The sequence below is a fragment of the Schistocerca gregaria genome, chromosome 2 (genome assembly GCF_023897955.1).
Source record: "Schistocerca gregaria isolate iqSchGreg1 chromosome 2, iqSchGreg1.2, whole genome shotgun sequence".
Taxonomy (NCBI): domain Eukaryota; kingdom Metazoa; phylum Arthropoda; class Insecta; order Orthoptera; family Acrididae; genus Schistocerca; species Schistocerca gregaria.
In genome coordinates, this window is record NC_064921.1 from 765,834,198 (window position 1) to 765,861,608 (window position 27,411).

A 27,411-nucleotide genomic window follows, 5' to 3' on the forward strand; every position below is an offset into this window, starting at 1 on the left:
AACCACTCAGTCTAACCACACTTTCCACTATAGCTGCTGTGTGTGTGTGGGGGGGGGGGGGGGGGGGGAAGAGATCCACTGGGGGCCGAAGCGCACAATAACCTTGGGTTCGGTGTGGAGCGGTGGTGGGGTGTGTGGACTGCTGTAGCCTGTTGTGGGGTTGTGTGTTGTGTAGTACTGAGGGCTACGTCGTTTCTAGGTCCACAGTTCCATACAATACAATACAAACTACCGACAATCCGCCCATGCGCATAAGCAGCGATAACTCGCGCATGCGCAGAAGGGTGTAGCACAGTGCTTTCTACTTGTTGTTTACTTATTGTTAGGCGTCTAGTGGCTAATTTCAGAGTTTAGTGTTGGGGATTGCCCGCATTTTTTCAGTAAATAAATGTAGAAACAAAATTTTTGCAGCAGTCTTTTATACTAGCTGCTTGTGAAAGCATTTTTTTCTACTGATTGCTTCATATTCTAGAAATGAAATGGAACAAAGAGGCGTTATGCGTCTTAATTCAGGCTTACAGCGAGGAAAGGTATATGTATGACCAGCACGACCCGCTGTATCATAATAAGGTAAGTTCAAATGGTTCAAATGGCACTGAGCACTATGGGACTTACCATCTGTGGTCAGCAGTCCCCTAGAACTTAGAACTACATAAACCTAACTAACCTAAGGACATCACACACATCCATGCCCGAGGCAGGATTCGAACCTGCGACCGTAGCAGTCACGCGGTTCCGGACTGAGCGCCTAGAACCGCTGTACCACGGCGGCCGGCTAATAAGGTAAGTCGGCAATCTTTTATTTCTGAGTAATGTGCATATAAAGTTACACGGTGATTTTCGATTTGTATCGTAATGTCTTAGACTTAAGAAAGTATGTGTTTGATTTGACTAGATCTCTTCCTTTATTTCAGCATAGCAGAAAAGAGAAATTGGCAGTTAATGGCGAGAAAGTCCGTGCAATTTAACCCAGTGCGACAGATGAGGATAGCGCATGTATATATCAAATTCGGAAAAATAACACAGATGCACATTTAAGTATTGCACCTTTAAAGTGTTGAAAATTGCTGTGCCCACATCCACAGCAACTTTTGAAATGAAGGGCTGTGCTATTCTGTGGCTAAACGTCAGACTCTTATTGAGATACTCCAGTCGCCAGGAAATGTAATGTTACAACCAGCCTGCAACATAACAGGCCATGTGCCGGTATTTTATCAGTTATCTTGGCTGGTATGGTCACAAAACGTATAAATATATTATTTAATTCTTACTTTAGAGAAGGTGGGACTGTGGGACTGTGTGACACTTGCTAATTCCATCTTCTATCGTAGAATGCAGCTTCTCGAAGAAATCCATGCGGATCTTCGAGCCTCACTTATTTCATAAGCATCTAATATAATCCCCTGCTTCTTTTCAGCCAGGGTCGAACTCAACAACGTCTGTTTATTTGTTTTCATTGTCGCTCTGCCCTAATCCGAAGATTTTCTGTCACTGCCAAGGCAATAGTTCCAAAAACAGGTTGGTCCTCCATATGCAAAATACTATATAAATACTTGTGCCTGTGTAACCAAGTGTCTTAATACAAAACCAACTGTTGAACCTGTAATTCCGAACAGTAGTAACCTATATAAGAGAATAACAACTACGTAATGCCGGCCGGTGTGGTCGAGCGGTTCTAGGCGCTTCAGTCTGGAACCGCGCGACCACTACGGTCGCAGGTTCGAATCCTGCCTCGGGCATGGATGTGTGTGATGTCCTTAGGTTAGTTAGGTTTAAGTAGTTCTAAGTTCTGGGGACTGACGACCTCAGATGTTAAGTAACATATTGCTCAGAGCCATTTGAACCATTTTTGAATTACGTAATAAATAATGATAAAAAACAATTTCTTATTAAATAGGAACCTTGAGTCACATAAGCCAACGGTCTTGCCACAGTGGTAACACCGAGTCTTGTCACACCACCGAAGTTACGTGCTGTCGGGCTGGGCTAGCACTTGGATGGGTGACCATCCGGTCCGCCGAACGCTGTTGGCAAGCGGGATGCACTCAGCCCTTGTGAGGCAAACAGAGGAGCTACTTGATTGAGAAGTAGCGGCTCCGGTCTAGGAAACTGACATACAGCCGGGAGAGCGGTGTGCTGACCACATGCCCCTCCATATCGGCATCCAGTGACGCCTGTCGACTCAGGATGACACGGCGACCGGTCGGTACCGTTGGGCCTTCATGACCTGTTCGGGAGGAGTTTAGTTCTAGTTTAGTTTTTGAGTCATATAAATAATTTGAACAAATTATCACTGTCTACTGCGCGTTCGCACCAAGTGTATCCCTCGTGGATGGTGTAATAGTTCGAAGTGACCAGCCTGAAATTTAAGATATGCACACTTGAGGCGCTGATGCATAGGTGTTCGGTTTAGGAGCATCGTGTAATAGGGGCTTCAGACGTACTGCTGGTAGATCTTACGAAATCATGAGTGATTCTACATCTACATCTACAGCCATACTCCGCAAGCCACCTGTCGGTGTGTGGCGGAGGGTACCCTGAGTACCTCTATCGGTTCTCCCTTCTATTCCAGTCTCGTATTGTTCGTGGAAAGAAAGATTGTCGGTATGCCTCTGTGTGGACTCTAATCTCTCTGATTTTATCCTCATGGTCTCTTCGCGAGATATACGTAGGAGGAAGCAATATACTGCTTGACTCCTTGGTGAAGGTATGTTCTCGAAACTTCAACAAAAGCCCGTACCGAGCTACTGAGCGTCTCTCCTGCAGAGTCTTCCACTGGAGTTCATCTATCATCTCCGTAACGCTTTCGCGATTACTAAATGATCCTGTAAAGAAGTGCGCTGCTCTCCGTTGGATCTTCTCTATTCTATCAACCTTATCTGGTACGGATCCCACAATGCTGAGCAGTATTCAAGCAGCGGGCGAACAAGCTTACTGTAATCTACTTCCTTTGTTTTCGGATTGCATTTCCTTAGGATTCTTCCAATGAATCTCAGTCTGGCATCTGCTTTACCAAGGATCAACTTTATACGATCATTCCATTTTAAATCATTCCTAATGCATACTCCCAGATAATTTATGGAATTAACTGCTTCCAGTTGCTGACCCGCTATATTGTAGCTAAATTATAATCGATCTATCTTTCTATGTAATCGCAGCACATTACACTTGTCTACATTGAGATTAAATTGCCATTCCGTGCACCATCCGCCAATTCGCTGCAGATCCTCCTGCATTTCAGTACAATTTTCCATTGTTACAAGCTCTCGATATACCACAGCATCATCCGCAAAAAGCCTCAGTGAACTTCCGATGGCATCCACAAGGTCATTTATGTATATTGTGAATAGCAACGGTCCTACGACACTCCCCAGCGGTACACCTGAAATCACTCTTACTTCGGAAGACTTCTCTCCATTGAGAATGACATGCTGCGTTCTGTTATCTAGGAACTCTTCAATCCAATCACACAATTGGTCTGATAGTCTATATGCTCTACTTTGTTCATTAAACGACTGTGGGGAACTGTGTCAAACGCCTTGCGGAAGTCAAGAAACACGGCATCTACCTGTGAACCCGTGTCTACGACCCTCTGAGTCTCGTGGACGAATAGGGCGAGCTGGGTTTCACGCAACCGTCTTTTTCGAAACCCATACTGATTCCTACAGAGTAGATTTCTAGTCTCCAGAAAAGTCATTATACTTGAACATAATACGTGTTCCAAAATTCTACAACTGATAGGCGTTAGAGATATAGCTGCACATCTGTTCGACGTCCCTTCTTGAAAATGGGGATGACCTGTACGCTTTCCCAAACCTATGGAACGCTACGCTCTTCTAGAGACCTTCGGTACACCGCTGCAAGAAGGGGGGCAAGTTCCTTCGCGTACTCTGTGTAAAATCGAACTGGTATCCCATCAGGACCAGCGGCCTTTCCTCTTTTGAGCGATTTTAATTGTTTCTCTATCCCTCTGTCGTCTATTTCGATATCTACCATTTTGTCATCTGTGCGACAATCTAGAGACGGAACTACAGTGAAGTCTTCCTCTGCGAAACAGCTTTGGAAGAAGACGTTTAGTATTTCGGCCTTAAGTCTGTCATCCTCTGTTTCAGTACCATTTTGGTCACAGAGTGTTTGGACATTTTGTTTTGATCCACCTACCGCTTTGACGTAAGACCAAAATTTCTTAGGATTTTCTGACAATTCAGTACATAGAACTTCACTTTCGAATTCATTGAACGCCTCTCGCACAGCCCTCCTCACACTACATTTCGTTTCGCGTAATTTTTGTTCGTCTGCAAGGCTTTGGCTATGTTTATGTTTGCTGTGAAGTTTCCTTTGCTTCCGCAGCAGTTTTCTGACTCGGTTGTTGTACCACGGTGACTCTTTTCCATCTCTTACTATTTTGCTAGGCACATACTCATCTAACGCATATTGTACGATGGTATTGAACTTTGTCCACTGATCCTCAACACTGTCTGTACTAGAGACAAAACTTTTGTGTTGAGCCATCAAGTACTCTGTAATTTGCTTTTTGTCACTTTTGCTAAACAGAAAAATCTTCCTAACTTTTTTAATATTTCTATTTACGGTTGAAATCATCGATGCAGTAACCACTTTATGATCGCTGATTCCCTGTTCTGGGATAACTATTTCAAATATTTCGGGTCTGTTTGACACCAGAACGTCTAATATTTCGTTCCGCCGATCCCGTGCTATTTTTTGCAGCCACCCTCCGCAATTTTCAACTATCACTGTCGTAAGGTCTTCTTGGTCTGGGTTTACCTGTGGTTGTTCCTTCGAGTTTCCACTTCGTAGCCACATCACCAAAAGTCGGCTTGGGCATATTTAGAATGTTTTAAATGTCCCTAATGGATTTGTTACTCAGGTGACATGCCATGACTAATCAAAGTTGGAGGTTACTGAGTTCTTGGTTCAAATGGCTCTAAGCATTATGGGACTTAACATCTGAGGTCATCAGTCCCCTAGACTTAAACCTAATTAACCTAAGGACATCACACACATCCATGCCCGATGCAGGATTCGAACTTGCGACCGTAGCAGCAGAGCGCTTCCGGACTGAAACGCCTAGAACCGCTCGGCCACAGCGACCGGCTACTGACATGTCCTGACTGATCCGTTCTGCCATTACTGCTTGTGTACTGACAGTACAATACACTCCGCCTCTTTTTATGCAGGTCAAGCCCACAATACATAGTGCTGCCGTATGCATCAATAGTGTTGATGTAGATGCAGAAAGTGCGCTACCGACACTTGGGGGTCCTTGCAACAAGTGTCTGATAATACACTCCTGGAAATTGAAATAAGAACACCGTGAATTCATTGTCCCAGGAAGGGGAAACTTTATTGACACATTCCTGGGGTCAGATACATCACATGATCACACTGACAGAACCACAGCACATAGGCACAGGCAACAGAGCATGGACAATGTCGGCACTAGTACAGTGTATATCCACCTTTCGCAGCAATGCAGGCTGGTATTCTCTCATGGAGACGATCGTAGAGATGCTGGATGTAGTCCTGTGGAACGGCTTGCCATGCCATTTCCACCTGGCGCCTCAGTTGGACCAGCGTTCGTGCTGGACGTGCAGACCGCGTGAGACGACGCTTCATCCAGTCCCAAACATGCTCAATGGAGGACAGATCCGGAGATCTTGCTGGCCAGGGTAGTTGACTTACACCTGCACACGTGCACCTTCCGCCGACCACTGGCGACAACATCGATGTACTGTGGAGACCTCACGACCCACGGGTTGAGCAATTCGGCGGTACGTCCACCCGGCCTCCCGCATGCCCACTATACGCCCTCGCTCAAAGTCCGTCAACTGCACATACGGTTCACGTCCACGCTGTCGCGGCATGCTACCAGTGTTAAAGACTGCGATGGAGCTCCGTATGCCACGGCAAGCTGGCTGACACTGACGGCGGCGGTGCACAAATGCTGCGCAGCTAGCGCCATTCGACGGCCAACACCGCGGTTCCTGGTGTGTCCGCTGTGCCGTGCGTGTGATCATTGCTTGTACAGCCCCCTCGCAGTGTCCGGAGCAAGTATGATGGGTCTGACACACCGGTGTCAATGTGTCCTTTTTTCCATTTCCAGGAGTGTACGTGGTTGTCGGACTTGCAGTTACGTGTGTAGCCGGCATTACAGACTTGGCGGGGTGTACGGCCGCTACTGGGTCTGTGGCACAGAGGCTGAGGCGAGAGTAGCGGTCCTGTCGCCCCTGTGTGGCCGCTGGAGCGAGACTTGTTATTACCGACGTCTCTAACTGTCGCCGAGCCGTTACAACTCGCCCGCGGCGCCTGGACCAACCAACCACTCGTGCTTAGTGTCGGCGGAGCAGAGGTAGAATCGTCTGACAGATCTCGAGGCGCTAGTTTGTAAGTAGGCTGTTTAGCTTTTTATGTTGGTAACACCACGTAGCGCTCTGTATGAAAATCACTGGCTGTGCCGTATGCAGTCAGTGGCTGGTTGGACTCATTGTAGGGATATTCACCAGTGTAGTGTTGGGAAGTTGGATGTGAACAGCGCTTAACGTTGGACAGTTGGAGGTGAGCCGCCAGCAGTGGCGGATGTGGAGAGAGAGAGATGGCAGAGTTTTGAGAGATTGCTATAAGCGGACGATCTGGAAGCGTGTCCGCCAGAATAAATATATATATATAGGGTGTTTCAAAAAGGTACGGCCAAACTTTCAGGAAACATTCCTCACACACAAATAAAGAAAAGATATTATGTGGATATGTGTCCGGAAACGCTTAATTTCCATGTTAGAGCTCATTTTAGTTTCGTCAGTATGTACTGTACTTCCTCGATTAACCGCCATGATTTCATACGGCATACTCTACCTGTGCAGTTAGAACATGCGCCTTTACAAGTACGACACAATGTGGTTCATGCGCGATGGAGCTCCTGCACATTTCAGTCGAAGTGTTCGTACGCTTCTCAACAACAGTTTCGGTGACCGATGGATTGGTAGAAGCGGACCAATTTTATGGCCTCGAAGCTCTCCTGACCTCAACCCTCTTGACTTTCATTTATGGCGCATTTGAAAGCTCTTGTCTTCGCAACCCCGGTACCAAATGTAGAGACTCATCGTGCTCGTATTGTGGACGGCTGTGAAACAATATGCCATTCTCCAGGGCTGCATCAGCGCATCAGGGATTCAATGCGACGGATGGTGGATGCATGTATCCTCGCTAACGGAGGACATTTTGAACATTTCCTGTAACAAAGTGTATGAAGGTCACGCTGGTACGTTCTGTCGCTGTGTGTTTCCATTCCATAATTAGTGTGATTTGAAGAAAATGAGCTCCAACATGGAAAGTAAGCGTTTCCGGACACATGTCCACATAACATATTTTCTTTCTTTGTGTGTAACGAATGTTTCCTGGAAGTTTGGCCGTACCATTTTATAACACAATATATAATGACTTTTGAACATTTTTTCGGTAAATACATTGTTTGTTCTCTACCTTTTTTTTGCTAACTATACCTATTAGTAGTTAGTGTCGTCAGTAGTTAGAATCTTTTATTTAGCTTATTTATCTGGCAGTATTGATGCTCGCTGTATTGCAGTAGTTCGAGTAAAGAAGATTTTCGTGAGGTAAGTGATTCATTAAAGGTATAGGTTATTGTTAGTCAGGGCCATTCTTTCGTGGGGATTATTGAAAGTCAGATTGCGTTGGGCTAAAAATATTGTGTGTCAGTTTAGTAGTGATCTGAATAAGTAAAGAGAGAAATGTCTGAGTTTTGCTCATCTGTTTGAAAATCAAATAACGTAAGAGGTGTTCCAGCCTGTCATTTTTAAATTCCTCTAAGGGGACGTTTCAAGTTGTACGACTTCTTCAACATCTGCATGACTACTCTGGAATTCATACGTAGTGTTCGTAGAACTCACCTTCAGACCATTTCTCTACGGTCCCACTGCCGTACACGGCGCAAGAAAAACCTTTCCGCACCTCCCTATGTTCGTGGACGTCAACAAAATACTTTCGCTTTCCGTGAAGAAACTTCATGATTGAAATGTCGTGAAAAGATTTCACCGCCACGAAAAACGCCTTTCTTTCAAAAACTACCACCCGAATTCGCATATCAAAATCCGCGACGCTTATTCCCCTATTCCGTAATAGTAATGGAAATGTACCAGAACCAGATGAGATACGAATAAGATTCTACAAACATTATGCGAAAGGACTTGATCCCGCCAGCCTCTATGGCCGAGCGGTTCTAGCCGCTTCAGTCTGGAACCGCGTGACCGCTACGGTCGCAGGTTCGAATCTTGCATCGGATATGGATGGGCCCTTAAGTTAATTCTAAGTGTTAGGGGACTGATGACCTCAGATGTTAAGTCCCATAGTGCTCAGAACCATTTGAACTTGGTCCCCTTCTAGCAGCAATTTTTCGTACATCGCTGAAGCAACGAAGAGTAGGTCTACCTAGCGACTGGAAAAGCGCTGGTTGTTCCAATTTCGTGGCAGGAAAGATGCACATAAATATAGGCCTATATCGTTGCTTTATGCTCAAGAATTCCTCAAACAGACATCCTGTGAAACTCAGCTCGCTCTGTTCTTCCCAGAGATCCATAGCGCTGTAGACAAAAGCCCTCAGTTGATGCCGCGATCCTTGAATTGAGGAAGGCATTTGAAAGCGTCCCCGCACTGCCGTTGAGTGAAACAATAGATTACCTAGTATCAGACCAGATTTGAGACTGGATTCAAGACTTCCTTACAGGTAGAACACAAGCAACAGAATCGACAGATGTAAAGGTAATTTTCGGAGTACCCCATGGAAGTGTGATAGGACCTTTCCTCTTTGTTATGTGTATAAGTGGTCCTGTAAAAAGCGGCGGAAGAAGTAATTTACTCAGAGTGACGCAAAGTGGGATGACGACTTAGAATAAATAGTACCGAAAGCAGTTGCCAGAGATATTCATAGGAAGATTCTTAAGGAAATGTAACTCACCCACCAAGGTAGTGACTTATTAGGCGCTTGTTCGGCCGATTTTTGAGTATGTTTCGTCAATGTGGGTCTTAAGATGGTAGGGCTAGTGCAGTGTCATGCTGATACGGGGTGTCCAAAAAGTCTCTCCGCAATGCCGTATGTCTGTCAACCGCGCGTGCCGTATGCTCGTTCGCCTGCCTGGGTTACTCACCCAACATTCCACTGTTTCGTTTATCTCAGCCAGCGTTGGTGTGTGTCGTTACGTGTTGACGTGAACGTTGAAGTTTAGTTCCTTTGTTCGTTTGTTTCGTTTTTGTCACTGTTAAAATGTGTATGTCGTTACGTGTTGACGTGAACGTTGAAGTTTAGTTCCTTTGTTCGTTTGTTTCGTTTTTGTCACTATTAAATTGCTAGCAATTGAAGAACGTGTGTTTTTAGTCGAACAAGAGTTCAAATCTGGCGGTAAATACATAGTTTCAATTCGTCGAACATTTAATTCAGTTTTCCTGGAGACAACACTCCCACATTGCGATACTGTGCGAGTTTTGATCAACAACTTTCGAAGTACGGGTTTAGTGACAGATGCACCGAGAAGTGGTCGTCCTAGCGTTTTGTCTAAGGATGAACTACTCGATATTTCCGATAAAATGTCCATGAGTCCGAACAAGTCAGTAAGAAAACTCGCCCAGGAAATCGATGTTAGTGTCGGAACGGCCCACGCAGCTGTAAGGAAAAAGGAATAGAACTTTTCCCATACAAAATGACAGTCGTGGAAGAACTGAAAAATAGTGATCATGGTAAGATACTGCATTATTGCCAATGGTTCAAAAATTTCGTTTAACAAAATGGAAGGGGTATTCTTAATGAAACGTTTCTCACTGATGAGGCGTGGATTCAATTATCCCGGTACATGAACTCGCAAAATTCTCGTATGTGGAGTACTGCAAAACCATTGTGTATTCATGAGGAACCACTTCATTCTGTGAAAGTAGGAGTTTGCATTGCAATCTCTAGACTTCGGATTATGGGTCGGTCCCATATTTTTAAACGAAACAATAAACGCACAACGATACTGCAGTGATATTCTGTACCCATTCATAGGAGCACTTGCGTTAAGTGAAATACTGAACGGTTATTTTCAACAAGATGGTGCAACCGCGCATACAGGTCGCGTTTCAGTGTCACTGCTTGCTGATGTTTTTGGTGATCCCATAATTTCACAGGGACTTTGGCATCCACGATCGCCTGACCTAACACCACTTGATTTATTTTATTTTTATTTATTTATTTTTTATTTTATTTTTTATTTTTATTTTTTTTTTTTTGCGCAGTGAAAGCAACTGTCTATATAAACCGTCCAAAATCCATCGATGAATTGCAATATCCACTTTCACTACTTCTGTTACAGAAGAAATTTTAGAGCTTGTTTTTGGAAACATGATTAGACGAATCGAATTGTGTATTCAACAACAGGTGGGGGGGGGGGACTTTCAATATTTAATGTGAAAATTTGTAAGTAAAAATGAATATTCAATAAATTAATAACTTGTATTTCACTGAGTTTCATTTTGGTGAATTCACTGCGGCATACGGCACGCGCGGTTAACAATCATACGGCACTGCGGAGAGACTTTTTGAATACCCCACTGATTCCCAGCTATTCCTCTGCCGTTTGCAGTACACATTTCTGTAAAATGTGTTCGTATCCTTCCACGTGTAAGGCGCCTCATCTTAAGCGCAATAAGGGGACCACGAAAAACACTTCCGTATCGTTTAACTACCGCCTCCGTGCTTCAGTGTTCAAAAAATGGCTCTGAGCACTATGGGACTCAACATCTTAGGTCATCAGTCCCCTAGAACTTAGAACTACTTAAACCTAACTAACCTAAGGACATCACACACATCCATGCCCGAGGTAGGATTCGAACCTGCGACCGTAGCAGTCGCGCGGTTCCGGACCGAGCGCCTAGAACCGCTTCAGTGTTGGCACTGCTCATAATGGCAGGTAATGTTCTCCAGGCACTCACTGACCCCAATACCTTCCACCGGATTGCCACTGGATACAGCGTTATTCATTACTGCAAATCAGTCGTGTCCAGCCATCCACTGTCCAGTGATGTCGCTCTTCACACCATCTGAAGCGTCGCTTAGCGCTGTCTACAGAAATGCGTGACATATGAAGAGATTGTCGTCCATTGCACCCAGTTTTTTACTACTCTACACGGCCATCGTTCTAGCTTGACTGTTGGTAACACTTTGAAACTCAAGATTGATTCCTCCCGATAGTTTCATGCGAACCGGCGTTGGTCCTTCGCGTTTCTACTTAACACTCACATCAGCAACAGTCGACTTGGGCAGCTGTAGAAGCGTTGAAATGTCCTTGATTGTTTTGCTACTCAGGTGACATCGAGTGAGTAGTCCACGTTGCAAGTCACTGAGCTGTCTTCGCTGACCGAGTCTGTTGGTGTTACTTCTCTACTGACAAAAAAATACTCCCCTCATGTTTTTTATTCTGGCAGGTCCGCCTCTCGTGACATCTAGTGCTCGATTCCGCGTTACATAGGTTGTCCACGTACTTTCGATAAAATAGTGTACATCGAGGTAATTAGGCCGGTATTAATCAAATTTCTTTCTCAAATATTTGATCAAATATTTGATCAAATATTCGTCAAATATATTTGACAAAGAACTTTGACGTGGCGCTAAAAAGGGGTATTACACTGTCACCATATTTTTCGTCAAAGTTCAAGATGGCTGACAACAACAACTTGTTATTAACCGCAGCAGTTGCTTTTACCACAATTGCACTGTGCGCACATGCGGAAGAGAAGCGGGGTACAAAAAGGAAACGTATCTGGGTGAAGCCTTGGGTTTTACGACGACACGATAAAAGCATTCAACAAAACTTGTTACGTGAGCTTATAGTGGAGGACGTCAAGTCATATATCAATACATTTCAATATGTGCCCAGTGAAGTGTATCCTCATATCACAAAGCACAGTACTTACTTAAGAACTGCTATATCTGCAGAAGACAGGCTCACTGTAACACTCCGATTCCTTTCTACAGGAGACGGTTAGGTTAGGTTAGGCCAGATTAGGTCTCCAATCTTCTTAATCTATTTTTGTATTCAGGGTGCCTCACGTTGTAAAGCGCCTCATCAGCTTCATACTACTAATTTTGTAGTTGTCGGTACACACCAATTGTATTTACCGGCAATGTTTATAAAACAACTACAGATGACAAAACGCTGTAGCGATGCTAGCGCTGCACGTGCTAACATGTCACATTGCAGTGAACAGAAGACAACCAACTTCTTTGATCAAATTTATTTGTCGACAAACGAGATTTGACAAAGTTCCCTATTACACCATAAAATTTCTTTGACAAAGATACTTGACAAAGAAATTTGATAGTGTAATACCAGCCTTAGCAGTGGAGTACCAACTCGGATGCGCAAGTATTGAAGTATTCTGTCACATTGTTAGTGGAACCTTCCCGACATTAGTCTGAAGTGATTTAAAAAACCAGTGGGAACATTAAACTACGATGCTCGAACACATATTTAAATCTCGATACAAAACCAGTGTGTTTTAATCAGTGTGCTGCCTGAGTCGTTTCTGACAAACAGTTCAGACTTCTCCAATGTTTGTGCCTCACAACAAGACTCTTAGCATTCTGGTACGCCAGAGCCGTTTTCACAGTCCGCACATCGCTGGACCCACACGCACGTGTCGCTCGCGACTTCAGATGCGCCGCCATACGGGAAGCCGCGTTCTCTTTGTAAACCTCTGTCCGCGTACTCGGGTCACGCGTCTGGACTGTCGACTGCATATTGTTTGCTAGCGGCTAGCTTTCACTATTACTCACTCACTACTTTGTCTTTGATGATCGTCCGCCTCATCAACCACACTTCACCAGTGCTGTAAAACCAACTTATTGTACAAATTTAGCATTTTTTGTAGGCGATTGCTAAGAGCTATTACGTATTAGGGTGAGTCAAATGAAAACCTTAATTTTTTAAAATATTATTTATTGTGCAGAAGTGGTACAAAGCTGTATCACTTTTCAACATAATCTCCCCCACGCTCAATGCAAGTCCTCCAGCTCTTACAAAGTGCATAAATTCCTTTATAAAAAAATTCTTTTGGTAGTTCGCGCAACCACTCGTGCACGCATGGCGTACCTCTTCATCAGTACGAAACTTCTTTCCTCCCATTTCCTCTGTGAGTGGTCCAAATATATGGAAATCACTTGGGGCAAGGTCTGGTGAGTATGGAGGATGAGGAAGACACTCAAAATGCGGGTCTGTAATTGTTGCAACTGTTGTACGGGCAGTGTGGGGTCTTGCATTGTCATTTTGCAAAAGGACACCTGCTGACAGCACATCGCTTTGATCTGATTGCCGGCCGCAGGTGATTTTTTAGGAGATCTGTGTATGATGCATTGGTGACAGTGGTCCCTCTAGGCACGTAATACTCCAAAATGATGCCTTTTTCGTCCCAAAAGAGAGTCAGCATAACCTTCACTGCTGCTTTGGTTTTGGTGACGAGGAATGGCGCCATTCCTCGCTCGCTCTCATCGTTTCCGGTTGGTGGAAGTGAACCCAGGTTTCGTCCCCGGTAACGATTCTTGTAAGGAAGCCATCACCTTCTCGTTCGAAGCGCCGAAGAAATCCAGAAGTGGTTCAAATGGCTCTGAGCACTATGGCACTTAACTTCTGAGGTCATCAGTCCGCTAGAACTTAGAACCACTTAAACCTAACTAACCTAAGGACATCACAAACATCCATGACCGAGGCAGGATTCGAACCTGCGACCGCAGCGGTCGCGCGGTTCCAGACTGTAGCGCCTAGAACTGCTCGGCCACCCCAGCCGGTGCCGAAGAAGTTCCTCACAAGCATCAACACGTCGTTCTCTCATTTCAGGAGTCAGCTGCCGTGGCACCCATCTTGCAGAAACTTTGTGAAACTGGAGTACATCATGCACAATGTGGTGTGCTGACCCATGACTAATCTGTAAACATGCTGCAATGTCATTCAGTGTCACTCGGTTGTTTTCGTACAATACGGCTACTGCTGCAATGTTCTGTGGAGTCTTAACGCGTTGTGGGTGACCTGGACGAGGAGCATCTTCCACTGAAGTCATACTATTTGCGAACTCCCTACTCCATTCGTAGACTTTCTGCTGTGACAAACATGCATCACTGTACTGAAACTTCATTCTCCGATGAATTTCAATAGGTTTCACACCTTCACTACGCAAAAACTGTATAACAGAACGCTGTTCTTCCCTGGTGCAAGTCGCAAGAGGGGCGGCCATCTTTATACTGATACTGAGACGGTATGTGTGCATCTGCTCTATGCTGCCACCTACAGTCCATTCTGCACGCTATTTGTAGCACGCTTACCAACTTGTAGGATAACGGCTCGAAATTTCGATTTGTTATTACAAATTTAAGGTTTTCTTTTGACTCACCCTCGTATATTAAGACACACAGCTGTCTATATGGTGTTAAAAAATCTACGTATACAAAATTTAGCGCAGATACGAGAGACGTTTAATAGGTATTGCAACACATTTTTTCCCAACTCTTTTGGCTACAAAAGCCTGTTTTGCATCTCCTTTCAGTGCCACGGCCTTACACTACTTTACTGGGAGGGCCTGTATGACCGCTTGGTACCACTCTATTAGTCGACATCGGAGCAAACGTCCTTCTGCATGAACATCCTCCCTATCATCCACGTACTGCTTCACGCGGAGTGCATCACCCATTGGGCCAACAAAATGGAAGTCGGAAGGTGCGAGATCTGCGCTGTTGGGTGGATAAGGAAGAACAGTCCAATGAAGTTTTGTGAGCTCCTCTCGGGTGCGCAGACTTTTATGAGTCCTTGCGTTCTCATGAATATAAGTCCGTTTGCATTTTTGTGGCGACGAACAAGCTGAAGTCGTTTCTTCAGTTTCCTAAGTGTAGCATGATACGCTCCAGAGTTGATCACTGCACTATGACGGACAATATCAAACAGTATAACCACTTCAGAGTCCCACGAGACTGTCGCCGTGACTTTACCGGCTCAATTCCGCACAGATGGTCCTTCGCTGATGTTTATGGTCTTCTTCTAGGCCACTAGGAACCTCTGAGTAGCCCAACTGGTTGACGAGTGTGTCAGCACTAGCAACAGAGACCTCGGATGAGAGTTTTTGTATGTCCATCCTTGACGTTGGAAGTCTGGGGACTTGGACCGTTTACATATGTAAGAAAATGAAACATCCATAACAGTCCTTATGATGTCGTTTACTGTATGGCTACTAGTTGACTGGACAGAGAACATTGTGGTGACAGGTAATCTGCGAAAACCTGTAGTAGATGTTGGCCACTGATACATCGTGTATGCGGACGGTGTTAACCCTCTTGGCATCAACTAAGGCCTGAAGATTGTGCACTGAAGCACCGAAACCGGCAGCCATCCAATAAATTACCTAATAAGGACGGCTGTAAATGTCCCATTTTCTTACGTTGAATGAGAGTGTCCGCACGTTCCAACATTTCAGGAGTCACAAGTGTGTCTGGTCGGCCGGCACGCGAGAGATCGGACAGGTTTGAGCGACCTTGTTGCCATGAAGACAGACACTTCGCCCTACTACTGACCGTGCTTTTTCTTGCTGCCTTGTCCCCTTAGACTTTCTGCAAGCGCCTATGAATATCTACAATGCTCTGGTTTTCCGCCAAACGAACGTCAACGCATGGTCTCTGCTTGAAACGAACATCCGTTACAGACGCCGCCTTAAAAGGCGACGTACAGTGCCGCCACCTAGCGGAACTTCATGAAACTCTAGGGGCTGAAGCGGGAATATCCCACGATGTCCCACAGAAAATTCTTCATTTCTTAAACTGAAATTATTAGACAAAAAGCAATGTTTTACATTGCTTATTGAATGCCCCACATGGAAAGAAACACTATTTTTATGTGATAAAAACGTCACATTTGTATCGCGTCCCCTCTAGGGATTCAAGACTTCTCGACGCTAGTGATGTTCATAGACGTTGTTCAAGCTGCGGTGTGATGAATATTGTTTGAGAGAAATAAAGTTGAATATCTCCTCCGTTTACATTAAGCAAGCGTTTGGTGTACCAGACGATAGACTCTCCAGGACAGTTAGTTGCCTGCTTCGCTGCAGCTGCAGTCACTATTCGTGAAACTTGTGGCTCTTTTGTGCGTGTTTGATGATCATTAGCAAACAAATGCCAGCTGTGACTTAACGTAAACGGGCGACATTTTCAGTAACTTCTCTGAAAGAATACTTAACACACAGCAGTTTCAACGCCATCTCTGAAAATCACTACCGTCAGAACCCTCATGGAACCATATAGAACATTTTTGTCAAACAAAAAAATGTTTCTTTCCATCCCCCTAAGCAATGTGAAATTTTATGGACATAGTTTTCATACACCTTGTATATTTATTTTATTATTACAACCTCCTTCCGTTATCAACCATCTCCAGGGTATCTGGAAACAGGACATAAGAGTATAAAACAGTCGGAAATGCATAAAGTACACTCAATTTAAATGTGAAGTTGTGTAAAAGAATACTTGCACAAAATCCTATACTGGTTACATGTTTTGACATGGAAAGGTTATAAAATACACCCTTGTATCTCAACAGAACTTGTGAATATGAAAGTGAAACCATTCATTTTGGTAAGTGATTACAAGGTGTTCATACCGTATCACATATCTTCACCCAACAGGCAGTCCCTAATAAAAAGCAGTACGTACAGTGAAGGCACAGTTACAACTGCCCGTAGTGGCCAGTAACAGTAAACCTGTTGTTTCATTCGAACTGGTCGTCAGATAAATTGTAAACAAATCACAAAATATGAGACCAGAGACGTGTGTTTTGTGAAGAGAATATACGCCAGTAGAGATAACTTAATGCAACTTCATAAAGTGTGCTTTTTATTAGTGTTAGTTCATAACTCCCACATTTAATTAAATGTGCTCTAGGCATTTCTGCTTGTTTTATGGCCATATTCGCAGTGTGCAGGTAATGTGAAGATGGTTAATAGCCGAAAAGGGTTGCAATAGTAAATAAATACAGATAGCTGCCTGTCACGCAGTTCCTAAAATATGCAAATGAAGTCTGATTTTTACGGCTCTGCACAGAAAGCACAGTTAATTGAATTGTAAAAGTTGGAAATAGCTCTGAGAATGAACCCATATTATTTGATAAACAATTGACCATATCGAAACAATTTTAGGCATGTGATAGTAATCAAATGGATGAGTATTTGTCTGTATGCATAATTAAACGACCTTCCTCATGCTTTGTATTTCCGTCTCAAAATAAACATAGCTTGGTGAAAACTGATCCTCTGATCGACGTCGCTGAGAACATCTCATAAATCAGCATTTTCATCTTCATATCTACTCTGCAATTCATATATATGTGCTTGGCAGAATGTTCGTCAAACCACATTCAGACTCTTTCTCTACCTTTCCATTTTCGATTAATACTCTGGAAAAAAGTACACTTAAATGTTTACCTGCGGGTTCTAATTTCGCTTATTTTATTACGATAATCATTTTTGCCTGTGTAGATTGATGTCTAAAATATTTTTGCATTAAGAGGAGAAGGTTGGTGATTAAAACTTAGTGCAGAGGTCTCACCGCAACGAAAAACGCCTTCGTTTTAGTGACAGCAAACCCATTTCGCGAATCGTATCTGTGACACTCTCTCCCCTGTTTCGCGACAATACATATTGCTTCGGCTACTTCAAAGATTTCTCTTTATGCGAAGGTATTCTGTACATTAAGTCATTTGTATAGTCTGAGGGTTCGGAGCCTGCGACGCCTCCAAGCTAAGGCAACTAGACTATCAATGAATATTCGGCTATTACTCGGTATTCGGCCTATACGGTGACTTTTGTCCTATTCAGCCGAATACCGCGTATCTAGGTACTATTCGACCGAAAGCCGAATACTTAAGTAAGATGTTTTGTTCTAGTCAGGTAAGCGGCAAAATCAAAATATTGATCTATTTTGTAACAATAATGTACTTTTCTTGTAATAATCAACTTCCGTGTTATAGGAATTAACAATAAAACTAGGTCTCAAATAAATCTGTATATTCTACGGGTACATTTCTTAAAATAATAAATGTCTATGCACTTGAGTTCCCATAATTAAAATTTAGAAGTGGAAGATTATGGTGCAGAAAGACTAATTTTTTCTGTATTTCAGGCAGTAGTTTACTACTTTTCTACACGTAGACATTCCCAGTTTCAGAGGAAAGACGGTCTGAATAAACACTACTTCCTGGTACCGACAGATAGTTTGCTGCAACCAAACACGTAAATTTAGTTTTCTTGCTTGCCACCATGTGTATGGACTGTCATGACGTTACGTTTTCTTAATACTTAAATAAAAGTCTATTTCAGCTAAAGCTGCATTTCCTTTCTTTAAATGTCCAGGTAAAAGCTGTGTTTTTTTTCTACAACCACTTCTTCAAAGCAGTCCATAAAAGATGAGTAAAAAGTCTGCCTTAGACTTTGCTCTTTGGTTCTCATCCTCTTGGTCCGAACAGGGGACGAATTCGCTCTATCGTCACTGCTTGTTTCACAGTTCATCTTTAGGGTGTCGATAGAAATATACTACCTTACTTTTCCTCTTTATAGTTGACTGGTGAAAACACTCATTTTAAAGCGTGGGTCTAAATTTTTACTTGTTATCACGTCTTCAAATCGTTTTTGCAACCCTTGTTGTATGACAAGCCTCGTCTTACTTAATTTGAATGTTGGCTCTGAAGTACTCGTTTTATCGATATATCACGTTAATGTAACAAGGTACGGAATAATTTCATAAATACAAGCGTATCTGGGTCTTGTAATTTTTGTTATTTCTTCCACTGATTGTGATAATTTTGAAAGTTGCTCTACAATCTCCTATTTTACAGCAGTCAGATTGGCGATATCACAGTTCGTGAGATAGAATGAAGTGGTCCGTTTTTGTTCCACTAGCCTTGCAAGCATGTAACAGGTGGAATTCCATCGGGTACTGAAATCTTGCACCAATTCAAGCTGAGGGAGATCTAGATCTTTTTGAACAGAATGCAGTTTTTCCTGTGCTGTATCAGAATGATCAAAATGAGTTACAATCCTCTTATCTGTTGTTATCATTTGAGTCACATTTGACTGAACCTTCAGACAATCATTAACAGCAAATGAAATAACGCACTGAGGCCAGCTCTGCATTACTAACAGCTTTTACTATGTTCGTCCATTATCACGAATAACGACATGAATTTTTGCCATTCTGAAGTTACATAATCTTGCAATTTTCTGTAAACTAATCGCTATGTTTTCTGCTGTGTTATCCCTTAAAATGTTTGATGCTCAATACTACATGTTTGGCATTCAATTCACGATCAATAAAATGCTCAGTAAAACTTAAAGAACTGCTTTTGTTACGCAAGTACGTCCCCAAGTCGCATGTCACGGAAATAAAATGTCTCCGAAAGTAATCATTTAATTGTCCCAACCACCTTATGATATATTTCTGGAATTATTTTGTCTGAAAAGTAAGGGTAGCTTGGTATTTTATGCCGCGGTAAAGCGCTATTATTCAGTCTTCTGAAGTCAGGCTTTTCTACTATATCTACTGCTCCTTTGTCAAGTGCTATCATTTCGCCGATTAAGAGATCGTATTTTTGGCCTTGGGAGCGTTAATACCCCATGGTGTACGTTCTTCAGGACATTCTTCAAGACTCAGTTGTCCTTTTTTTATGTCGAAGGTTTACTTACATCTGTATCTTGAATCGTAATTTGTTGCCACTTAGGAAGCGTAGGCTGCAACTTACGCTGTTCGTCGCTGTGTTTATTTTTCAAATGATTCAGCGTTCCTGATGTAGTCGACTTCTTTCCAAATTTTTATTTCGCACAATTTACACACAACGCTTTTCGGACTATTGTCATCGTCGCCGAAGTATGTCCATATAGGGGATTTTTTTTAGAACCCACAATCGATTATTTTTAGTTAGATCTTGAACAATTTCATTTTTAAACAAATCAAGACATAGCGAGTACGATAAAGTGTGCTTTAGTATTGACGATGTGACCAAACTAAACTTGCCAACAAAACACACAGCGCGGTAACAATTGAGGGCGCAGGACGGCACGGCGTGGGAGGTAGATAAGTGTATGTACAAACGAGCGAGACACAGACGCGCCGACCGAATACTTTTGCCTAATATTTGGCTAGAAAGCCCGCAGAATATTCGGTATTCGGCGTGTGTCCCAATACGCTTTTTGTTCTCAGGTGCAGGAGCAAATGTGAAGGGCTTACGATGTTCTTCGTACACTCCCTCGTGATTGTCAGGTGTGACCGACCGGAAACTTGACGACGAATATGCTTTCCCTGGCACTGACATGCTGTCCAATATCGGGCCACTGTCACATCCGATTGCCCCGTTAATATCGATACTGCCCTATTCGCCCAGCCGGCCATACAGACATGCGCAATGAAATCCGTTTCAAACACTGTTACATGCTGATAACGCTGTCTCTTACGAGTGCGCGACTTCGTGTCCTGCACAGTCATCGCACATCTGACACCGTTCACGCCCATTATAGACCTTACCAGGCCTGGTCACAACACTAAACACCAACAAAACTAATACTCTGGCGGCCGTCCTGTCACAGACAATTGTTGCACCACTTACATTAAGGTTACATTCAGTTTTTTTCAGTATTTTAACGAAATATAAGCAGTTGATAAAGGAGAGTCCGGGACTGCGCTGCTAATATGGTCGCAGGTTCGAATCCTGCCTCGGGCATGGATGTGTGTGATGTCCTTATGTTAGTTAGGTTTAAATAGTTCTAAGTCTAGAGGACTAATGACCTCAGATGTTAAGTCCAGTGGTGCTCAGAGCCATTTAAACTATTTGATAAAGAGTAATGAGTGTCATACACTTCAGCGAAAACCTCTGACCTCTGGGTCCTTTATCTTAAAATAGTTTAGGATCCTCAGCCGTCTGTATAATTTTGAAGTTAAAGTTTTGAGACGTACTGTGCATGAGAGTTGCGAATATACACTGAAGAAGCAAAGAAACTGGTACACCTGCCTAATATCGTGTAGAGCCCCCGTGAGCCCGCAGAAATGCCACTATACGACGTGGCATGGACTCTACCAATGTCTGAAGTAGTGATGCAAGGAACTGACACCATGAATCCTGCAGGGCTGTCCATAAATCCGTAAGAGTACGAGGACGTGGAGATCTCTTCTGAATAGCACGTTGCAAGACATCACAGATATGCTCAATAATGTTCATGTCAGGGGCGTTTAGTGGCTAGCGGAAGTGTCTGAACTCAGAAGTGTGTTTCTGGAGCCACTCTGTAGCAATTCTGAAACTGTGACTTGTCGCATTGTCCTGCTGGAATTTCCCAAGTCCGTCGGAATGTACTATGGACATGAATGGATGCACGTGCTCAGACAGGACGCTTACGTACGCGTCACCTGTCAGAGTCGTATCTATACGTATCAGCGGTCCCATATCACTCGAACTGCACATGCCCCACACCACTGCAGAACCTCCACCCGCTCGAACAGTTCCCTGCTGGCATGCAGGGGCCATAAATACGTGAGTTTTTTCCGTACCCGTGCACGTCCATCCGCTCGATACAATTTAAAACGAGACTCGTCCGGCCACGCGACATGTCATCGCCAGTCCAATGTCGGTGTTGACGGATCCAGGCAAGGCGTAAAGCTTTGTGTCGTGCAGTCATCAAGGATAAACGAGTGGACCATCGGCTCCGAAAGCCCATATCGATGATGTTTCGTTGAATGGTTCGCCCGCTGACACTTGTTAATGGCCCAGCACTGAAATCCGCAGCAACTTGCGGAAGGGTTCGCAATTCTGTCACGTTGAACGATTCTTTTCAGTCGTCATTGGTCTCGTTCTTGCAGGATCTTTTTCCAACCGCAGCAAAGTTGGAAATTTGATGTTTTACCGGATTCCTGATATTCACGGTACATTCGCGAAATTGTCTTACGGGAAAATCCCCACTTCATCGACACCTCGGAGATGCTGTGGCCCATCGCTCGTGCGCCAACTATAACACCACGTTCAAACTCACTTAGATCTTGATAACCTGGCATTCTAGCAGCAGTAACTGATCTAACAACTGCGGTAGGCACAATTTGAAACGAGACTCGTCCGACCAGTCAACATGCTTTCAGACGTCAACAGTCTAGTGTCGGTGTTGACCACAGAGCCGTATTCTACCTGTTCACATATTTTAATACGCCTGCCTACACTAGTTTCTCTGGCGTTTCAGTGTACAACGCCGCAGGAATCAGACGACGACACGTATGACTACGTAAGGCATTCCTTCCGGGGGTCTGTTTATCAACAGGCAGCGAAGTTCATCGGGAAAGACAGCTGCACTCAGCGAAGTCGTCGCCGAAGGCAGTTCCGGGGAGAGAGCTGCGTCGCGCCGTTAATTGTGGTCGGCCCATTGTCATATTCGCTGGCGGCGCACGTCTCGCGGACCGCTAAGCCCGCTTTCTTATCTTTGCAAGAAATTATGTCCGTGCTCCCTAGTACCAGTGAAAAGAGCAGAGGACCAAACCTAGCGGCTTTCTTTTGTGGTTAGCAGCGGCCGAGATGCATGTCCCGATGACCGCGCCCGTAGTAATGAGATGGGGCACCATCTGCACTCATATAGAAAGTAAGTGGTGAGCGCCTGAGTTTCCCTGTTAGATGAGCAGCCGTGACGAAACCTGTAGTGGCTCAGTTAACCATGCATCCGTAAAAACAGGCCACGCCAAAAGAGAAGTCTTGAACAATGTGTCGATAACTGGAGACACATAGCTCAGATCGTGCATGCTGGCCCTTAAAATAGCCAAAAAATAGGTAATGTTCCTACTATTGTTTGACTGGATCGTCGCTGATAAATCAATGGTAGCAATCACAACTTTTAAGTACCCAAGCATATTCATCCACAAAGATACACGGTGAACAACTGCAAAGTATCTACCTGTCAGATTCAAACTCTTTGGAGGAATTTTAAGGTAGCATTATTTAATGATAAAAGATACCGCATACGATCATGGGAGCCTGGCAAAATTGGATTACCGGAAGAGAGAGAGAAAAGCAGCGCTGATCTAGACTGATAGAAATCTCAACATAGTGGGAGACGCAACAGCAAAGACGTTGTGAATCAGCATTCTGAGAGCGGACAAGTGATTAGTCGACAAGGGTGTATTACTTCCTCCCAGACAGAGATCACTTATTGACCATTAGACAGATTCTAGTTTGTAAGGGAAAGCATCAACAGATGTTCTGTTCTTTCTTAACACCTTTCCTGAATGGAATATCAAAAGGGGGCAGGAGAATGATGTCGATGTTGTATTTGCCAGCAGTGATAGTTCGCACAATGGCCTGCAGAATACAGACATACAAGGGTGATTCCGTGGATACGAACTTCCAAGGATGTTGGAGAACGATGAATGTATCAATTTGAGGCAAGGGACCCTAGTCCGGAAACGGCCGAATCGAGGCATACAAGCGAAAATAGTTCTGATACCTCTTAAAGTGGAATACATGTATCGGTACTGTTATGGCTAAGATTGATGGGTAGGAAATTTTAATAGGTGTTACTATGGACCAAAAAAAGGAAAAATGTTAATTAAAAATGGTTCCAATGGCTCAGTGCACTATGGGACTTAACATCTGAGGTCAATAGTCCCCTAGAACTTAGAACTACATAACATAACTAACCTAAGGACTACACACACATCCATGCCCGAGGAAGGATTCGAACCTGCGACTGTACCGGTCGCGCGGTTCCAGAGTGAAGCGCCTAGAACCGCTCGGACACTACGGCTGGCCAAATGTAAATTACATATGGGTTCTGTTATGCATACCGTAAGAGCCATGAGCACTTGCTCATCTTTGCAACTATAAAACAAATTTCTACTGAAAAATTGCCAATTTCTCTTAATGTATGCATTTTTGAGTCCATGTTTACTAGACATTTTTTCTTGTTTTCTTCCTTATTATCACCTCTGAAAGTTGCCTACCCTACAGTCTTAGCAACAACAGTAGCAGTATACGTGTTCCACTGTCAGAGGTATCAGAACGATTTTCGCTTATAAGCGGTCGTTTGCGAACTAAGGGTGCTTACCTCAAATTTACACATTTACCCTCCTCCATCATCCCTCTAAGTTTGTAACATTGTCACGGAATCAACACGTATATGTGCAAACTGATGTTAATGTCTCTGAAGGCGGCACTATTCACAATAGTTTTTAAGCTTCATTTGACTCAGATACAGTATTTAAGGAGATATCGAGAACTGTTCGTGTTTTTTCCCTATGGGTTAACCCTCGTTCGAAGCGAAGTCGAAATGAATCAGTAAGTCGTCTCTGTTGAAAGTGTTGGTAAAACGACGTTGCACCGAGACTGAACATAGCTCATCGGTCACCACAATCACATTGGATTGAGAGAGGAATTACAGAAGACTCTGTCCAAAGGAAGATTTCACCGTAATTCGCAATAACAAAGATACCGCAACATAGTATTTATCCGCCGACACCGGGTAAGCGACTTTCAAGTAAAATGTTTCCCCTGCACAGGAATATACTCAATTAATGTACGAATACAGGTTGTAGGTACGTGGTTGACGACATATTGAAGAATGGGTCTGGTCGTGAGTCGTGCTTGGACAGCATGGCGACCGCTCACGATAAGCGGGAAACATATATTTTTGGGTGGGATCCTCACGGACGGCAGGTAACAGCACTAGCAGTGATGGGTATATACAGGGGTTGAGGGGGGAGGGACGGGAAACAGTGCAGCGGGATCGTAATGAGGAAACGGAGCGTCCAAAAGAGCATGATCATTGGATTTCGGGCCAAGGGTGGAACCAATTCCGAAACGGGCAAGTTTGTAACCGTTCGCGTGCCGTCGTGGTTAAAATATACTGTGCATTGCAAAATGTCGCTATCCAAAACAGGCGCCGAAGCAGCTGTGGTACACCACGGGCCATAGATGACACGGTTGAGTGACGGACATCCGGAGATGTCCACTTGCGCAACTGCCGAGTAGCTGACCGTCCAGACGATCCAAGGGAATACAAAAAGTGTCTCCTCCACGACCGTTCAGTTAACATTGCTGCTTATGGGCCTCAGCAACAGGACCCTGGTTCATGCACCCATGCTGCCTGCTGTTCATTGGCGACGAAGGCTGCAATTTGCACGACAGTACCGCAACTGGAAGTCAACTGAATGACTACTGGTGACTTTTTCAGATAAATCACGTTTTATGCTGCTTAGGAGTGAAGGCAAACAATCTGCAACAATGGTTCTAAGGGTCCAGGCCAGAGGAGGGTGCGTTATTGTCTGGGGAATGTTTTCGTGGAATCCTCTGAGTGTTCTTGACATTATGGAAGGGAAATTGGATCAACAGAGTTATGCATCTATGCTTGGGGATCATGGCCATCCCTACAGGTAGATTCTTTCCCTCGGCACAGTGGCATCTACCAGCAGGACGATGCAACGTGTCACACAACGAACACTGTATGTGTTCGGTTCGAAGAGCACCAGGATGAGTGTATCGTACTCCAATAGCCACGAAAGTCCCCAGATTTAAATCCAATCGTGAATCTGTGGGACCGCCTCGATCGGGCAGTTCGCGTCGCGGATCCTCAACCGAGGCATGGAACTGGTGGCGGCATGGCTCCACGTCGCTGTCAGTACCTTCCAAAATCTCAATGGCTCCCTTCCTTCGCGTCCGAGCTGGAAAAGCTGATTATTCAGGATTTTGCCAGGTTGTTACATAAATTTAACTGAACCGTGCATGAAACACCCAGGCTGTTTTGAGCGTGTTGCTTCCCCCTGCGTGTATCTCAAGAAAAATAAAACAGATACTAAAATTAGAGATGTTAAAACTCAAAGGTTACAAACAGTCGCCATTCCGACGCATATTTCTCGACAATAATAATCGGGATAAGGAGGGGGGGGGGGGGAGTGACATTGGTAGGTGAACTACTGACCCCCACCCACCATAAGGTGTCTCCCAGAAGATCTATACGTTGATAAAATTGATCGACGACAAAAAATAAAAGTCGAGGGCAGCGTTCTTAATCGGTCAGACGGCACCCCTCACCCCCCAGTTCCCTGTGTCGCCGAGTGGCGGCTGCAGATGCACCGCAGGCCGCGGCCGACCGACCTTCCGTCCTTCCGGGGAGCCCTCGAGCCTTGACCGCGATACGTCGACATCGCCGCTTTGTCACGGACAGACAGGTTTCTTGCACGATTTCTCTCCTCCGCGCGATGCTGCATCTGCGGAGGATGAAGCCATTCCCCTAAGTACAGACTGACCGCTAATAGCTTCTCCACTATAGATCGTTTATCCGCTGCGCATCGCGCTCAGAAAATATTACACTTCTCCTGCAGTCTAGAGAGTTGATCTCCTCTGCGAGGCCACCCTGAGGAGCAGCCTTCTGCCTCCACCAACTTTCGCTCATATCGTCACGTTTTTAGGTTAGAGACGACAAACAAGATCGATGCGTGGAACTCTTCACATTCACTTAATAGTAACCCTGTAGCGTGGAGACGTATCGTTTCACGGACCAATGAAAACGCACGCTTACTATGACGCGAAACAGAAGCTTTGCGCTATTCAGTATCATAAAACTAAAGTGTATTTCGGTTGCATCCTTTTTTTATTTCTCCATTTTATTACACTGTGTTTATATAAATACAATTTTACTGAAATGATCAAATCCGGTTATATATCTGTTAATTTTTCTTCCACTTCAGGACTGTCTATTGACAGCATTATGAAATAATAAAATTAGAGGCACTGTCTATACCGAGCGGTTCTAGGCGCTTCAGTCTGGAACCGCGCGACCGCTACCGTCGCATGTTCGAATCCTGCCTTGGGCATGGATGTGTGTGATGTCCTTAGGTTAGTTAGGTTTAAGTAGTTCTAAGTTCTAGGGGACTGATGGCCTCAGATGTTAAGCCCCATACTGATCAGAGCCATTTGAAGCATTTGAACACCGTCTATAGTACAACAGCGTAATTACATACACGGGATTATTCATAAATAACTCCGAGGCTTCGGAAGACAACTGCGCGAAAACTAAGAGACTTCTTCTTCACCTCATGTGCTAGACAAATTGCCTGTTACGGTCCTCCATATATTGTGTGGTCTTCCTACATTTCTTCTTGCAGTCTACTTGTAATTAAGAGCCTACACTGTAAACGTTCCTCCTCCCATACTGCACAGATTACCGTTGTATTTGAACAAATTTGCGATAAGACTTCGCATACATTACCGATATGTATGGATAATAAAATCATTATGCTGATTTTTAAGCAATATAAAGGGCAAAGACGAAAATGTTGTTCTCCAAAAATATTGCTTTACTGAACACAGT

At 44.1% G+C, this 27,411-nt stretch overlaps 1 protein-coding gene across 3 annotated transcripts in view; it reads left to right on the forward strand.

Annotated features, from left to right (window-relative positions):
* The window catches only part of LOC126334988 (uncharacterized), an 854,692-nt gene that overhangs the window by 565,598 nt on the left and 261,683 nt on the right, over nt 1–27,411 (forward strand). The gene's annotated exons all lie outside the window — the stretch shown is intronic.